The sequence below is a fragment of the Ceratosolen solmsi genome, unplaced genomic scaffold (assembly GCF_000503995.2).
Source record: "Ceratosolen solmsi marchali unplaced genomic scaffold, CerSol_1.0 scaffold11, whole genome shotgun sequence".
Classification (NCBI taxonomy): Eukaryota; Metazoa; Arthropoda; class Insecta; order Hymenoptera; family Agaonidae; genus Ceratosolen; species Ceratosolen solmsi.
The window spans coordinates 2515284-2533338 of NW_011948416.1; positions in this window are offsets into that span (position 1 = coordinate 2515284).

An 18055-nucleotide genomic window follows, 5' to 3' on the forward strand; every position below is an offset into this window, starting at 1 on the left:
ACTGTATATTGCATGTTGCAGAAAATAAAGTTGTTTGTTTCATTAATAAGTTAATGCATACAATTATATTCCTTTCATATTATTATAAGCTTAATTTTCTAATACTCGATGGGTCATTTTCAATGAAATTATCAAAAATTTATTTGCAATTAAATTTTATTATTTTTATACGTCGGCTAAATCATGTTACGTGTTAAAATCAAATTTTAATCGTTAAAATTGTAATGATAAGAAATAAAAAGGTGAGATAGTAAACACGAAGCGTGCGACACAGCAGGAAAATGTAATATATAATTGATTTTTCATGGAGGTGTTGGTAACAATGAAGCGAGGTCATTGTTCGTCTGGCTTTGCCATCTGAAAAACGCATAAACAGATTGAATTTGTGCACTAGGATGGGAAGAAATTTTTAAGCCACCTGTTGATTTATACATATTGATATTTATTTAATAATTTTTGCTCAAATTGTTTTTTATCGTTTTTATAAACGCTTTTTTAAAACTAAATTATTTATTTAATTTATTGATTTGTTTTATGGCATGCATATATCACTCACGTTTAGTTGAGCATTGAAAATATATTACAGAGGAGCACGTAGTAAGATTAATAATTTAAAGTAATAAAATCGAAAGTTTAATAGAATTTTTTGCAATGTAGCCGAGAGATTTTTTTTTTTTTTAATCAATTAACCAACGAGGAAATAGACTGTACGTCTACTTTACATGAATAAAAAATGGTAAATCATTTGTTATCATTTGTTAATTTTAAGGGTTGACTTATTCAATTATACGGAACCTCATTAGAAAACTTTAATAAATTAATTGCAGTTGTTAAAATTTAGTGCCGCTTAATAAGCTTTTGCGCATTTATTAACAGTATAAAGTAGAGAACCATTGGCGTTTATTTTAATTATTATAAATCCTTGCAGTTCAAGAAGTAAAATTTCAGTATACAATGATATTGGATGAACAAATTGTATGAAATTTAATAATGATAATGACGTGCAAATTTCGATTGACCGAACCGCAATGCTATCGGATTAAAACTTCCATTTCGTATTTAAGTTGATCAATGTAAGTGCTAAGAGACGCGAGATCTTTACTACCAGCGATATCTACAGTCAGTACATTTACAAAAAGTTCCGAGCCATCGATCTGGCAGATGCAGACGATGGTGGCGCCACTGATGATAAGTTAATGTTCTGCTTAAGTCATTCATACATGTCAAGTAGATAGTGCACCTTTTCGATGAAGCATGCGCAGAAGAGATTTAAGTTTATTGGCTCGCAATGACTTGCTCAGTACGAAATCCAAACTTTCTCTCTCTCCCTCTCTCTTTGTCTCTCTCTCTCTCTCTCTCTCTCCCGCTCTTTATTTCTCTGCATGGGCACGCATTTGTATTATTATTGAGAAAAAGTGCGTAAGAGAGAGAAAGAGAGAGAGAGGGAGAGAGAACATAGGGATAAAGTTACTTATTGATAATACATGGCGTTTAAAGAAATAAGTATGTAAAAATGACACTTGGAAAAATTTCTTTTCTTTTTTCTTTGATATTATGACGATTACGCAAAGTTGTGATGTAGACAAATGCCATTATAAATCAAAATTCTAATAACTTTAAAAAATAAATGAAAAATATTGCAAGTGGATAGATGTAACCGATTGATATATTTATACATAATATTCATATAATATTTTTTTGCACTATTATCAGAAAATTTACATTTTTAAATTGTCGGCTCAATACAAGTATCATATTTAAATGAGTAATGTTATTTAAAATGAAACATTCCCGATTTAAAAAAAAAAGAGCCATTTTGTAATATAGCTCCGGGAAGTGTTTTATCGTTAATTTTGGCATTTATTTGAAAACCTTTTGGTATATCGTATTGAAATTTGGCGCATTCCTAAGAATTAATAAACTTAGACTTCCGCTGCGCATGCCTTAAACGGGTCCAACATCCGCTACATCTGACTCACACTGACCGGCCACGACGACCTCTGGTATCGTAGGCGATGAGCTTAGTTCACCACTACAGAGTTCAGGCACTTTGAAAATTTCGAAGTCGGCCTAAAGCCGCGCCAGTCACGCTACGAAGACGACGGCAGAGTCTCGACGAGAGCGAGACAGCCCCTCTCCATACGCTCGCTACCGCTTTCTTACTCTTTCTATCGGTCTCCGAGCCCCCTCCCTTCACTTCACCCAACCCTCTAGCTAACTGCTCAGTCAGTCGACCCGTCAGAATGCGTGAGTGTGTTGGTTGCGCGCAGCACTCGGTGCCCACGACTACCAGTAGTTGCCGTAGTGCAGTCACGGAGTGAGTGTATTTTTGCGATCGGAATCCCGTCGCTGCCGTCGTCGTCGTCGCCGCCGTCGTCGTCGTCGTCGTCGTCGTCGTCGTCGTCGTCGTCGTCGTCGTCGTCGTCGTCGTCGTCGTCGTCGTCGTCGTCGTCGTCGTCGTCGTCGTCGTCGTCGTCGTCGTCGTCGTCGTCGTCGTCGTCGTCGTCGTCGTCGTCGTCGTCGTCGTCGTCGTCGTCGTCGTCGTCGTCGTCGTCGTCGTCGTCGTCGTCGTCGTCGTCGTCGTCGTCGTCGTCGTCGTCGTCGTCGTCGTCGTCGTCGTCGTCGTCGTCGTCGTCGTCGTCGTCGTCGTCGTCGTCGTCGTCGTCGTCGTCGTCGTCGTCGTCGTCGTCGTCGTCGTCGTCGTCGTCGTCGTCGTCGTCGTCGTCGTCGTCGTCGTCGTCGTCGTCGTCGTCGTCGTCGTCGTCGTCGTCGTCGTCGTCGTCGTCGTCGTCGTCGTCGTCGTCGTCGTCGTCGTCGTCGTCGTCGTCGTCGTCGTCGTCGTCGTCGTCGTCGTCGTCGTCGTCGTCGTCGTCGTCGTCGTCGTCGTCGTCGTCGTCGTCGTCGTCGTCGTCGTCGTCGTCGTCGTCGTCGTCGTCGTCGTCGGCGTCGTCCCCGTCACGCGTCTGGCAAACAAATTTAAAACCCGAGAGACGTGGAGGGACGCGGGTATGTGCACGCGCGCGCTTGCCAGTGATATGCGTTTACGGTGCACCGAGCCGAGAGTGTGAAGCGGAAGGAAAGCGAGCTCTAGGAGGTGCTGCTGCTGTTGCTGCTGTTGCTATTAGTGGTGGCGGCAGTGAAGGCGACGGTGCTGTAGGCAAAGGACTGACGGCCCAGCCTCGAGGCGTTGCCGGCGGCGTAACTGTCCTTCTCCACAAAACATGATCCACAGCTGCCGCTAGTTGCTCCTAATGCCTTCCCAAGTGTGAGTGTAACCAACTCCTTCGGTTATATGTTTTTTTTTTGCCCGTCATGGCCTCGGGGTGACTCTTAATATTCCCAAAGTCAATCCATTATTTCGGCCCTTTCGGTTCTCTTTTTCAAAAGTAAAGCATCGAGGCTGAGAGAAATAGAGAGAGAGAGAGAGAGAGAGAGAGAGAGAGAGAGAGAAACAGAGCGCGAGCGCGTCCACAAGCCTAAAAATGCATCTTCTTGCATCCTACAGTGTTTGTCGATATCGCGTGTACGAGTGACTGGCTGCGCCCTCAACCCCTATTTATTCGCACACAAACACGCACGCACTCTCTCTCTCTCTCTCTCTCTCACTCTCCTTCTATCTATATTTTATAACGTATGCAAAAGTAGATGAGAATGCATTGTACACACGCTGCATTAAAATGCAGCCGGCCGTAATGTACTTTGTCGCTTGTATCTGCCTCTAAGCCTACCTAAGCGTGCCTCTATATTCGTGGTAGTATGTTGCGTGTGTACGTGTATGTTTGATGCGCGAGTGCGTTGGGCGGCGAGTAGACCAGGTGAAAATCGAAATCTGATATACCGCTGTTCTACAATGCGATACCGTTTTTAGATTTAGCTTTTATGCTCGAAATTTTTGTTTTGTTTTTGTTTGTATGATAGATTTCATTTTTTGAGGTTATATTTGAGGTTAATTTATGCGGCCACTTGATTCATAGTTCTATTGGTTGTTACCTCATTCCATTTATAAACGGCTCTAGGATTTCGGCAAACAGAAATATTTAATTAACAATCGATCATACGTCGCTAATGCAACGAAATAATAGTCTCTCAATTAATGCTTATCAATGTCGCTTGCAATTAATTTGTTTGCATTCCTGGGATGAGTTTACGGAAAAGCTAATGAAATAAAATAATAGATTGAAAGCCACTTACGATTTAGAGCAAGGCATTTGTGTAAAAATTTATATTGATTAATCGATTTCGAAAATCAATCCAGAGGATTAGAATATGATTGCCAAAGTTCTCTTGCAATTAAGTGTTTGCAATTCGAGATAACTGAATAATGCGATTAAGGAAAACTTTGTGCTCTAACCTCTATTTCTTCCACGCAAAGTTTTGCTAGATAAACACGTGTACACATTTACAATGTTTCGTAAGCAATGTGAATCGAATGTAGCATTCGGCTAAGGATTTAAATTTATCATATGAAATTTACCTTTGAATATCTTTACTGCGATTGGATGAAAATTCGAGTGGATAGTGTGATAAGAAAATGTTTTTCAAAAATATATTAATTTGATATTTTCAAATCTTACCGTAAAAATAATAATTTAACGCTTCAAGTTTATTTTTCTCGACTGCAGTCAAATATTTTTCGAAAATTTGATATTTTATGAGCCATTAAGCTCTTAACAGATGCAATGCACGGTTTGTTAACAAATTGCTTAAAAAATTGGTCAATTATGTAATAAAGTAAGAAAGTTTACGCGTTCAAACTTTACGTATCATAGAGTACATTTTTCACAAAGTCGAAGAAAATGGCATTGATGTGCGTAAATTCTTAAGAAACAAAGAAACCAATATAGGATTTTTTAATTTTCTTAATTTACATACTCTGAATATGCACTATATTGAAATAAAAGTAACATTTATCTATTGAAAAGTTTAATATTTTAAATAAATGATAATATACTTACTATATAATGAATGATAAAACTACTGTCACCTCAAAATCGTATAGAATTGTCGATGATTGCAAGTGGTTTTATTTTTATGCTCAAACAAAGTTTGAATTCAATAAATTGCATTAAGTAGGAAAAATTCATGTTCAACTTTAATATATAAATTGTATAAATTGGACTTTAATAAATTGCTTAAATAAACATAATTATATTTGTTTCTTCTTTTGTGATTTTATATGTATTTTTTTTTTTTTACTATTTTGTCATTATTAATATAAAACTTATATTCACAGACTTTGAATAATTTAAAGTAAAATTAATTCTTTTAAGTAATATGAGTTTTCAATTGATAAATGATAAATTTTTTTTTTTATTTTTTTTTATTTTTTTAAATAGTTAATGGTCAGAAATAATAGAATGTGACGTTAAAAGATTATTATTTTATAATATAAATTCTCGTTTATACTTGGGATGATAATTTTTAATTAAGTTAAGTATTATTTGTACTTTAGTTAAGCAAATTATATTTTTTTTGTCAAATTATATCCAATTTGTGTAAAATTGGAAAATTAAGAGGATAGTACAGTTGTGCAGTTTTATACATGCGAATTGAACGGTTGATATATTTTCTGTTGAATTTGTACTTCCCTCCCGCTCTGTCTGTCTGTCTCTCTCTCTCTCTCTCTCTCTCTCTCTCTCTCCATCTCTCTATCTCTATCTCTCTCTTTCTCTATTATCTATGCATCTTCATATCTTCTCAGGAATTTTTATAGAGCTGTTACAACATTGTTTATGAGCATCCTTTTCTTTTTCTCTGCTTCGCTGCGCGGAGAGAAGTATAATATCCTTGGTTTTCCGAGATTCTTTCATTGGATGCGGCTGCTATTCCGAGGCAGCGTTTCTCGACACCAGATGTAACGGGCTATTTATATATATATATATATATATATATATATATATATATATATATATATATATAGTATGTGTATATATATAGAGAGAGAGATATATAATGTGTGTACATATATACAGTGATCGAGTCTGAAAATCGGTATACCTCGAGATCTTTTCTTTTTCTGTCTGAAGAGACTTAACACGATATGTATCCAAGAAAATGTGGAAGATCCGCTTTGACTTATTAATTACTTCTTATCATCATATCACGTGAATTTTATTCTTATTGAATTAATTTTTTTTATAAATAATGAATTATTTATTAATACTTGCTTTTATTGTAATATACAATATAATATATACTATACTGCATAGAATATACTGTACGTAATTTATTTTTAATTTTTTTAAATTGATATAATTTTTTACTTTACAATAATCAAATGAATAACGATTATTAGCTAAAACGAAGCTTTCAATAATATAAAAAGCGAAATATTGTCAATTTAATTTAATGATATTGGCCAAAATAACTGCTATGTTATTCTTTTATTTTTGTTCGAAGGACATAGATGATTTGATACTATACTTTAAGAATTCTATATTTTTCACTTGTTTATGTATGGATAGGAGATATATTTGAAAATTATAATATAAGTCATATTAAAAGTTAGCTTATCAGTGCGAGTTGTCAATTATTACTACAAAACAACGACAACAATAATAATCATAATCAAATAACAATAATGATTTCTGATTACAAATTTGATAATATTGGTCAATGTTAAAGATTGATTTTGGACGACATATACAAAATATATAGCCAGAATGTACTTTTGTTCTGTAAATTCTTTTGTCTTGATTATTGCTCTTTCTCTTCTTTTATACTTCTCTTCTTGTATACGTATCCTTAATTTCATTAAGTTTTTTAAATATTCATTTTTTTACTCTCAAACTGCATTTACTATTTTTTTAAAATTTTTATTACGCAAAGATTATTGAGCAAAATTGATTAATTTATAAATATAAATGTTTCGTCTGAAAATATGTACTTAGCAGATAATCTTGATCGTAATATTACGTATCTAATTTTTTTTTTTTTTTTTTTTTTTTGGTTAAATAATAAAATTTTCATAGATATTTTGTAATAATATGTGTACGAGGCATAATATAATTTTCGATATTGTCGATTATAAATAAAAAAATTCTATTATTGAACATTGATAGATTTGATAGAGTATGATAGAGATACACGCATTGGATGTATAATTAAAAAAATGTTTCCCGAATGAGTGTATTATGGAAAATATTTTTACAATTAGTAAAATGTTCGTAATTTCAGATGAAATCTTTACGCGCTACCCAAATAATTATTAATCCCGACTTAATAATTATTACTATATAAATATGTAGACATCCTGTAATAATAATATATAAAATAAAAGTATGTCAATATTCTTGAATATTAATTAACCATATTTAATTTTTTATTAATACGTAATTATTTTCTTCAATTTCATGCTTGAAAATAATGCAGTTATTAAAAAAAATTAAATATCATAATAAGTTACAAATATTATAATGAAGTATATATAATGTTTTTTTTAGTATGTCTATCTTCCTTTAAATTTATGCTCTAAAATAAAATTATAATTAAAATTAGTTTCTACTAAGTAACAAGAATGTCTTCACTAACCCATTAAACAATCGCGAAATTGAATAATAAATTAATATAAATATTTATTAGAAAATTATTAGGGATAATATAACAGCTTGGATATTATTTTTTCAGTTACATCAAAGGTGCTAAAATAGGTAAAACGCAAAGCAAGAAAGTGAACGAGCATCCTACTGTTACTACAGTTAATAAAAAAGTGAGTGCTATTAGAGTTGACAAGTGCAAATTAAACGAAAGTTTAAAAAGTGGCTTTGAGGTCTAAAGACGCGAGTGAGATAAGCAGTAGCAGCGACGTTGGGGCTTGAAAACTAAAATAAAATAGAAACAAAAGCCAAAATGCTCAAATTCATAAGAGGCAAGGGCCAGCAGCCCACGGCTGAGCGGCAGAAATTGCAAAAAGACTTATTTGCCTTCCGCAAGGTGAGTAAAACATTTTGTAATAAAATACCCCCGAGATTTACAATATTTTACGATCCTATTTGATTTGTAAGCTTCAGTATTTGACTAATATTTGATAATATTTGACCAATTACAATTTTCTGCTAAATACGAGGGATAACATTCCCATTCGTACATTCTCTATAATAAACTATTATCTTAAATTGTTCGCTATCAATTTTAAATTTTCAAAATCAATTTAGGACTATCCTAAGTGTTTTGCAATTTACGTAAAATGTTCCAAAATAAATAATAAACATTTAATGAACTTACAATATTTACAGATTAATGCGATTATATACGTGTCCTTTTTGCAATGAAAGGAAATATGTTTAATATTATTTCAAATAGTTTATTAAATGAAATTATACCCATGAGAGTAGCACTAATGAGGAAGTATAAATAATGAGATGCAAAAAGAGATGGAAATAGAAAAAGAACTGAAAGTGACGAATCTGTAAAAATTTACAAATTTAAAAGAATTAATATTTACAAAGCAATATTTTATGATAATTATCAAAAAGTTTGTTTTTTTTTTAAATAAATTTGTTTATCAAATTAATAATGAATATAGTGATTATAGTTGTTTTGAAAAAGTAAAACTTACTTAATAAATTTCTAGTGTATATATATATATATATATATATATATATCTGTCTGTCTGCTGTCTGCGCGCGCGCGTGTGTGTGTTTGTAAATAATATATAATAGGCAAAATTTTCAACCGATTACATATAACGATCAGCACCATAAAGGTGTCTTATTTCCATACTGTTAGAGACAAATATAGACATTATAAAAAACTAGGCTTCCGTCATTATTAATCAACTTACATATACACCTGCGCACACTTAATGTTATATTCATCGTAATGGTCATACTAGTCTCATTTACATTACGTTATATCCTTATTGGATATGCTATATTATTTTTTAATTCTCTCTTCTTATTTTTATTTAAAAGTTCTTTGTCACGAATAGATTACTGTCCTTGGAATCTTGACTATTTCGTCTTATCATTCATATTGAAAATCGGTAGTAAATTTGATTCAATGAAGTTTCATTCAGTCGTTGTTTATGTCTAAAAGCGAACTTATCTTTAAACGATAAAATAAAGAAGCATTATAAAACAGTCAAACATCGATTACTGAAATATGAATGGCATTAATAGAATACGAAACACAAATTATTAGGATCTTTCAGTAAATTTGTAGTTTAAAATTTTTTAGTGTGTAGTTTAAAAAAATATTAGAATGTTTTGCAAAAATTGTATTCACATTATAATAGGCACTTGAATTATTATTATCATTATTATAAATTAATAATAAAAAAAATCTTATTTATTTTTATACTTGATTATAATCCAGATACTTAGAAGTAACTTTTAGTTTTTTAGCTCATTCGTCGTTTTTTTTTAATGATCACATTCTTCAGAAACATAAACAATATCTTGCGAACGAATCATTTTAAAGATAGTAAATCATATATTAGAATATTAAGAGAGAGCACATGAGTTATGAAACTTCAAAAATTTGTATATATATTTAAAAATAATTAAGTTGTATATAGGCAGCATTTTTATAAATTAAGTCTTTGGGGCTTATCAGCCGCATATATGATATTAGCAAATACTTTTAAGAATTAATTCTTTCACAAATTATATAAAAATATATTTCAAAATTTTTATTCAATGCACCTTTTTTTCTTATTAAAATGAATATTATGTAGAGTCGTAAAATAGGGATATATAATTTCATTACAATTGTTAAAATAATAATGACATATATTTTCCCATATATTATATACATCGATTATAAATTAATTCACTGTTTAAGTTTTAAGAATATAGTTTCACTTTCGTAGTGAGAAAGTATTTTTTGTAAAAGGATTAAAGGATATTTCTTTTGAAAATGTATATTTAAAAAAATAGAAAATATGTGTATAAGTAGTTGATGGAAGTTATTAATAGTGTATCAAGTAGTTATTAATATTAGAAATTAGGAATAATTTTTGCACATGAATATTTTAATATTAATATATAGAAATAAAACTATTGATAATGTTATTATTGCATACATCAAAAATACTTTATTGTTATCATTATTGTCAATAAATAATTTATAATTAATATCTCAATACAAGATACTCGATTTGATATAATAAGTTTCAAAAAATTTTTAAAAATTTAAAATTGAACTTACGTCCTATGAATCAACGTAGATCATTTACTCTTAGATTGACTTTCAAATTTTACTTTCAATTATTCTCTGCCGTCGGATTTGGTTACTGTCTCGCTTTTGTTTTTACCGTGAGGACATAATATCATATTGTATCGAGGTTGTCTTTCTTTGTCGGCTATCGACTACAATATGTTACAAGTCCCCATAATTGCGCCTACAATTGTTTATAATAAAGTATTGTATTTAATCTGATAAGATTTTGGAACATTGAATTATATGAAAAATATATATATATATATATATATATATATATATATGAATTGCAAATAACAATAGGTTTTATTTAAATTTTATGCTAATAACAGCAGAATTATTGGGTATTTACGCTGGGTATTTTTTAGAATTAAGGCATTTGTCATTGAATCACTCATAGATTTATTTAAATGTCAGAAAATATAATGCCAAATATTGATCATTAAACTAGCATTTAGTTGTAGTAATTTTGTTTAATTCCAATATAATAAAATATATTATTTAAGCAAATCATTAATTTTTATGCCTAGGTAAATATTAGAATTTTCTAGATGAATAATTAATGACCTAATCTGTTATAAAGTATTACGAATATTATAGGTAATACGTAATAAGCACATGACATTATTGAATTTTTATGGTATTCCAAGTAAAAACATAATTTTTAGATTCAAAATTTTACCTATTTACCTTTTTAAAAGTTAGTTGTCTAAAATTACCTAGATTTACACTTTAGCTTAAAAATATGCTCGTTGCATTATGCACATACGCAAGAGAAACTCTGTTTACATCATAATTGCTCACGGCATAACTTGTATACTCTCGTTCTCGTCGGATTTAATAATGCTGGTACGATAAAAAAAAGAGTCCAGTTCTTAAAGCACTCACCTATATGTGTACATGTCCTCCCGCCGGATCTCTCCCCCCTCCCCCCCTCTCTCTCTCTCTCTTTCTCATACAATCACGCGGGCAAACACAAAAGATTTTCTCACGCTCTCTCAATTGTGGCGAAAACCATCATATAGAGGAAAACTCTTTTGTGAGTTTGCTTTCCTTTTTCCATTCGGCGTTTGCCATTTTATCGAGGAGGATAAAATGGACCTCGTTGCATTTGAAGTCGATGGAAATGCTTCAGAGAATCGAGTTGACTACTCGACATCACTCGGTATTTATTTTAGCCGCCACTTCATGTCGGTTTCTAATGAAGAGAACGTTAAGTTATGAGATACGACGAAAGTGATTTATAGTCAACATTTGTGAATTTGGACACTATTCTTCTTGCTTGGAAGCAATGGCGGTGAATCATCCGGACCCCCGTATGCATTCGTTGGCGATAAATTTAGTTACTTAGGTTTTAAAGCACTTTTATCGATTTAATTTTATAATTCATATTGTTCTATAATTAATTATACATGCTAACATTATAAAGTATTAAGAAATATCATTGCTTATTTAAATCGTAACGAATCGTAAAGCTAATTAATCAATTAATAAAGATATTGTATCTTAAAGTCCGTGGTAATTTGTCGACTTTTTAACTTATAAAAATACTTTTTTTATACGTAATATTTACATTTCTTTTGCAACGACATTAAGGTCATTTTGATTATCTAATGTGTAAAGCATTGTAGACATAAACGTTCGATTAAATGAATATTGCTCGATTGATAAATAGATAAAACAATCGGCAATTGTAAATTTAGAGTTGCTAGGTGCATAACGAACGGATCGAAATAAAAGCGAATGTTTTTAAAAGCTTTGATGGGGCAGAAGGGACGAGATTACATTCAACGTGTATTGTCCAATATGTATGCTCTGTCAGTGTGTGCGTTTTAAATCGTTGGAATTGTTTTTACAGTAGAGGGACGCACTCATTGAATATTGTAAAGTCACAGGAACGAACGCATTGGAAATCAGACACAAATGAGATTTGCGAGGACGGTTTGCACGGTTGAAGAAAATTCGTAGACTGAAATAGAGGATCGAGTGAGAGCGCAGGGGGCACTAGTCGTATAAGCCAACGCTTGTAGTCGACAGCGTAGGTGTGCAAAAATTGCCGACGCGTACGCACTGATTGATTTGTTCTTCGTATGTGCAACGATCGCAGTCGTACCATTCATCGCTCCAAGTTTCATAGTGACTTGTGAAATGTTGAAATTTTCCAAGCATCTTCCAGGGAAGGTCTCGGTTGACGTTGGTGAAAAGTTTCGAGATTGGAATTCTATTTCAATGAATATTCGAATTAATAAAGAGGAGAATACTAAATTCTTTGCCCACTGCAAAAAATGAAAAAAGAATGAAGGATAAATTTTTTTTTCGTACTTTTGATAGCATCAATTGACGATTGATTAATGTCAGACAGATAGCAATTTGTTGCAAGTTGGCGAGGCAGGCCGAAGAAAAGCCATCCGAAAGACTTTAGTAGAGAAATAAGTTCGTCGATAATATGATGCCATTTCAGCACATGTCAGTAGTCTACTTGATCGGGGTTGCTTTAGCGCGTGTAAATTATAAAATTATAGGCAATTTTTCATGTTATTTAAGCAAATTCTATTTGTAACTTTATTATTTTCAACATCTTTTTTTATTGTATACTGTCTGAGCTGTGTTAATAAATTATGTTATATAGCTATACTTAAAGCCAGGTAAATGGGTTAGAAAAAAGAAACACGCCCCGGTAACTGAGTGATCGAATGCCGAAGCTACTCTCAACTCTTGCATTTACGTATGTGGTAAACTAAGAAAAAATCAGTAAGATGATTAGATTATGTCGGGCATTGTTAATATGTATTAAAATTTATATATAATAAATATTAGATAAAAATTTTCTAAATTTTCTTCTAATATTACATATTTCTTTTACATTTTATTTTATATATTGAGAAAAAATAGTTGGAAAAAAAGTAGTTTTTCTTTATTATTAAATAACATTCTTCATATTAATAATACAAATAGGTTGATTAAAAAAAAAAAAATTGATTATTCGTGGCTTTACCGAGTTAAATTATAGATTAACTATAAACGTACAGTATAAAATAAGCTTTCCAATGACATACATGAGCTGTGTATAATTTAAAAAAGATTCGAGAGAATAATAAATATACTTTGTTAATAAAGTAGTACAAAAGTACATGGGCAGTTCTATTCTAGGGTAATTATCTTCAAAGTCACGAAAAGTAAACCATTGTTAACTTTTAATAAAGCTTAAACAATTCATCATTCTGTAAAATATTATATATCAATATATTTTTATTCTTACTACGTCAGTATCTTCAATATAATATATCATAATTCTTTATTTAATAAAAGCACTTTGGTAATAAATACAAAAAATAAAATGATTTTTTAGAAGTATGATTTGAAAGGAAAATAAGATATTTTAAGATAGGAGTTTTGGAAAATTACGTTATTATTAGAAAAATATATTATAAATATATATTTATGATAAGAAATTACTTTTTTTTTTATAAATCATATTTACTTGAAAATCAATAATTATCAATTTCATCGAGATTTTACTTATTTATACCATTTTAATTTATAATCTTTCTAATAACCTGTCCCTTCATTTGAAAGTAAAATAATAATATCAATGATAATGCTCACTGATAATATTCTTTGATAAAATAATCATTGAATTCCAACAAGTATTTCAGAGGTTAAATTTCGTTTTATTCATAAAATAGCACATTAAGTGTGTCAGTGTTTGCACAGAATTAAATATATATTAGTATTTCTAATCAGTATTTCATTATCAATCTTTATAATGTGTTAGATTTTTGAATAATAAATTTTTTCTCATTAACTACAATGTGATTTTTTGAATATTTGTGTTATTGCATAAATTTGAATTCCTAATATTTTAGAATTCACAGCAAACATTCATTGGTATTTAATTAACGGTATTTATACTAATCGGATAAGTCAAATTATATATATATATATATATATATATATATATACTTTTTTCGCAAAAGGTGTAAAAAAGATTATTATTGATAATACTGTGAGTGTGATTGAATTATTTTATTGGTTCGATAACCACTATGACTGTTTCGATTGAAAGTGCAATGGTTACAAAAAATTAGTTTTAAATATGTAGTATTCACTAAATTTCATGGTTTCCTTTTGAAATTTTGTATAATTTATTCTTTATTTGTTGTTGAGTGATAAACGTATAAATCACTATATATAATTAATAAATATATATCAACTACAAATACTTAACGTATATATGTATATATTTATTTATTTATTTATTTATTTAAAAAGACAACTAATTTAAGCACTTTTATAAAATGAAATAAATTTTTCACGGAAGAAAGACAATTTTAAGGATAAAAATAACTGCAAATAACATTCACAGGTTATTATTCAGGAATTACTTATATTTCATTATCATGACGAATACTTGCTTTGTCAATAACTTAGTAAAATCCATGATAATACTTAAATTCGGCGTCGAAATTACAAATCAAATCATGTCATGTATTGTCATTTTTGTGATTACTAGTTTTATTAAAAAAAAAAAATAAAAAAAAAAAAAAGGAAAACACTTGGCCCCACAATACGATTGAAAAGAGAAGAAGTTTATCGATCGATGGCTTTTCCAATGTGAGCCCTCTTGGTGAACGTTATTTATCGGGGGCGTGTTATCGCAACCAAAAGACAAATATTTATCGATCGCGAGTGTAAACATGCGGCGCCGTGCTGTGTGTAAAATAAAAAATCGAAAATTTAGGCGTGGATAAACTTTTCTTTCTTGCGCCGCAATGTCAAATGCTTGATAAAAATTCGGCTAATTATATTTAAATTTATTCGTTGATTAATGATGTAAAAAATTTTTTTCTTTTATAACAAATATAAAGCAACTTGCAATGTCTGTTTCGATCGCAGTGGTTTATTTTTATTTGAAGGATTTTAAAAGACATAACAAAGTCTTTGTATATGCATGTATGCACGTATGCGCGCGTATGTGTTTAGTGTTAGTGATGAGTTCTCATTCGTACGAAACAATTATAAGAATATAAACAATAAAAAAATTTATTATTAATAGGTAAAGATGCATTGTCAAGTAGCGACTTAATTTAGCTTTTTTTTTTTTTAACTTTTCTTTAACAATTAGTAGTTACGCTTTTTAAAATGTAAACTCCGTCCTCTAAGGCAACAATAAATTGAGGAAGACTGTTAGTCATAATTATTTTACAAGTTGTAAAAAATCAAATGAAACTCTTTTGATTTAGGAACAGTTTTTTTTTTTTTTTTTAATAGTACCACACTAAGCGATGCTTGTGTAGTTGATTAATATTACATGTGCATGGTAATTGTAAATGAGTGATTAATTAGAAACAAAAGTAGCATTGTGGAGCGAATTAAATATGCAGTAGATAAACAGTAATAAATGTATTAGATTTTTAATACTATTGCTTGAATTTTGTTTGTAATAAAAAAATTTGTTATTAGTTTGTTATGCATAGAGCAATGAGTTTATTAGTTAAATTGTTAAAATATATTTAAGCTTTAGTTATTGATTATTGATTAAGTATCGTAATATATTTGAAATGTTGGCTTGTCGTGATACTTATAGTTAAAGTTTTATAAATTATCGATTATTCAGATGTTTAAAGTTAAAAATAAGAATATTTTCAAATACTCTACTACAGCGCTTCACATTTTTTTCAATTGAGCATACTTGCACAAAATATAAAAACATAAATGCATAAAAAGCTACGTTAACATTCAGTCTTTCTCGCTACACCCGCGTTTTTTCCTCCTCCTGCGCCACTAAGTGGAATCGTCTGTTTCTCCATCGGTTTTTTGTCTTCCAACGCTCTCATTGCTTCTTCTTTTGCGTCTTTGTCTCGGCTTTCGTAATGAAAAACGTACTGTGGTGTATTACGTATTCCGAGAGCAAGAAAGGGGAGGAGGCGCCATATTCTATATGTAGGCCGACGCAATATCATCGAAGTGGAGTGACATTTTCGTCTACTCGTGATCAGGAGTGTGGGCTCGTGTGTATTCTACTGGAAAATTGTCAATTTGCAGTTGCGCGTATTAGCGATTCGTCGCGTGCATGGCGCTTTCCTTTTCTCTAGAGTCTTGTCCTTCTAGAAACGCATTCTTATTTTATAAATAATATTAAGCTGACTGATATTCCTACGCGATAGCTTGTTACCGGTACCAACACAAAGTAAAAGAGTATATAAAAATATTATTGTTCTATGTAATGCTTCGTATATATTTTTGAAGGCACGTTACCGATAATAATTGCTTTATATTATATGAATGGATGTATATAATCTTTTCGCAGTGGCGGCGTCTGACTGAATAAATTATACAAAAAGGACGAAGTATATTGGTCGTAAACTAAAAACCAAAATCATCTTTTATCAGTTAATATAAAGGAGTGCTATTTTTATATTACGATATTCTTATCGAACTTAAGTTTGTTTTAATTAAATAGTGATCAGTAAGTGCTCTCGATATTTTTACAAGGTCTAATGAAGGCTGTAATGACAACTGTATTAAAGCAAAAATGGGCGATTATTACGTTGAACGACGATCCAACATTGATGAATAAGTCCCTCGAAATGATTTTCAAGTGGATACTTTTTAGGAAATTTTTCAAGCAATAATTTATTAGATGTTCAAGTACGGTTAGCGACGCTTCCGCTAGATTTATACAACGCTTTCACATGCAGAATCCAAGTGGTGCGCGATTTTACCATTGGCCAAGCACAGAACGGAGAAGGCGGGATAGTAAGCTAAGAAAGGGCCAGTCGAGCAGTTTAACAGATCCACGAAGATTTGATTAAAGCGGCGATGATGTTGCGGTACACGAGTCGACGATAAAAAGCCAGCGGGAGCATCGCTTCTCGCGTGACCGACCACTCGAGGCCCTTCCCGGGAAGATCCGATCTTCCTATCTCTCTTGGACTTGTCTCTTGGTTCGGCCCTGGCCGTCCTACCCGTGCGGAAGTCAGCCGTCTTCGTCGACGCTCGTGCCCGGTATAATAAGCAAATTTAAATCTGCGTGGACGGCAAGCAGATCTTCCATCGCCACTTCCCTTGGTCATCTTTTTTTTCTCTCTTAGGTTTCCGCGCTAAGCAGAAGAATCGAGGAGGTTCGATGCCATTGAAAGGCATGGCACTGTCATATTGCAAGTGTACGAGCAGAGGTGTAGTCAGATATAATTATTTCGCGCAAAACATAATGCAAAAAGTTGTCATTATGCGCATCGATAAGGGAACTCTTAGATAGATTATTATAAAATCATATTCGACTATGCAGCAAAAAGTTAATCACGTTCTTATAGCGAATAAATGATAAACCATCGGCTTTTTATCCGTTTTATCCGTCCGTATTTATAAGGCGCTGGATTAACTAATATTTAAACAATAAAATTTTAATGAATAGTAAATATAAAAATTTGGTATGGCAATTTGGGTACGTTGTCAATAATTATTCGAATAAAGTAAGCTAGCAACGTTAAATAATTTGCATTTTAAATTTTCCGTCATTTCTCAACGCTAAGCTCAACGATAAGAATTTGAAACCCCGTTAAAACCAGTTAAAAGCCTGTTCAAAATGATTGATAAAACAAAACTCAATTTAAGGTTGTACGTTCTTAACAATATTAATATATTAAGGTAAACTATATGTTTAATACTAGATCTTAGGTAACATGTATGTGTATGCTTATTACGCTCATAAAATAGTTAATATAATAAATATTTATGGATTTAAATAGAAGAAAATATTAAACGGAATATCAAGATTAGGTATACTTTACTATTGCACACGCAGACAAATTATGTGTAAGAGTTGATTTTCTATATAGGATAAACCGCATGACAATTGCATAATTAACATGTCAACGCTATAATAGGATCT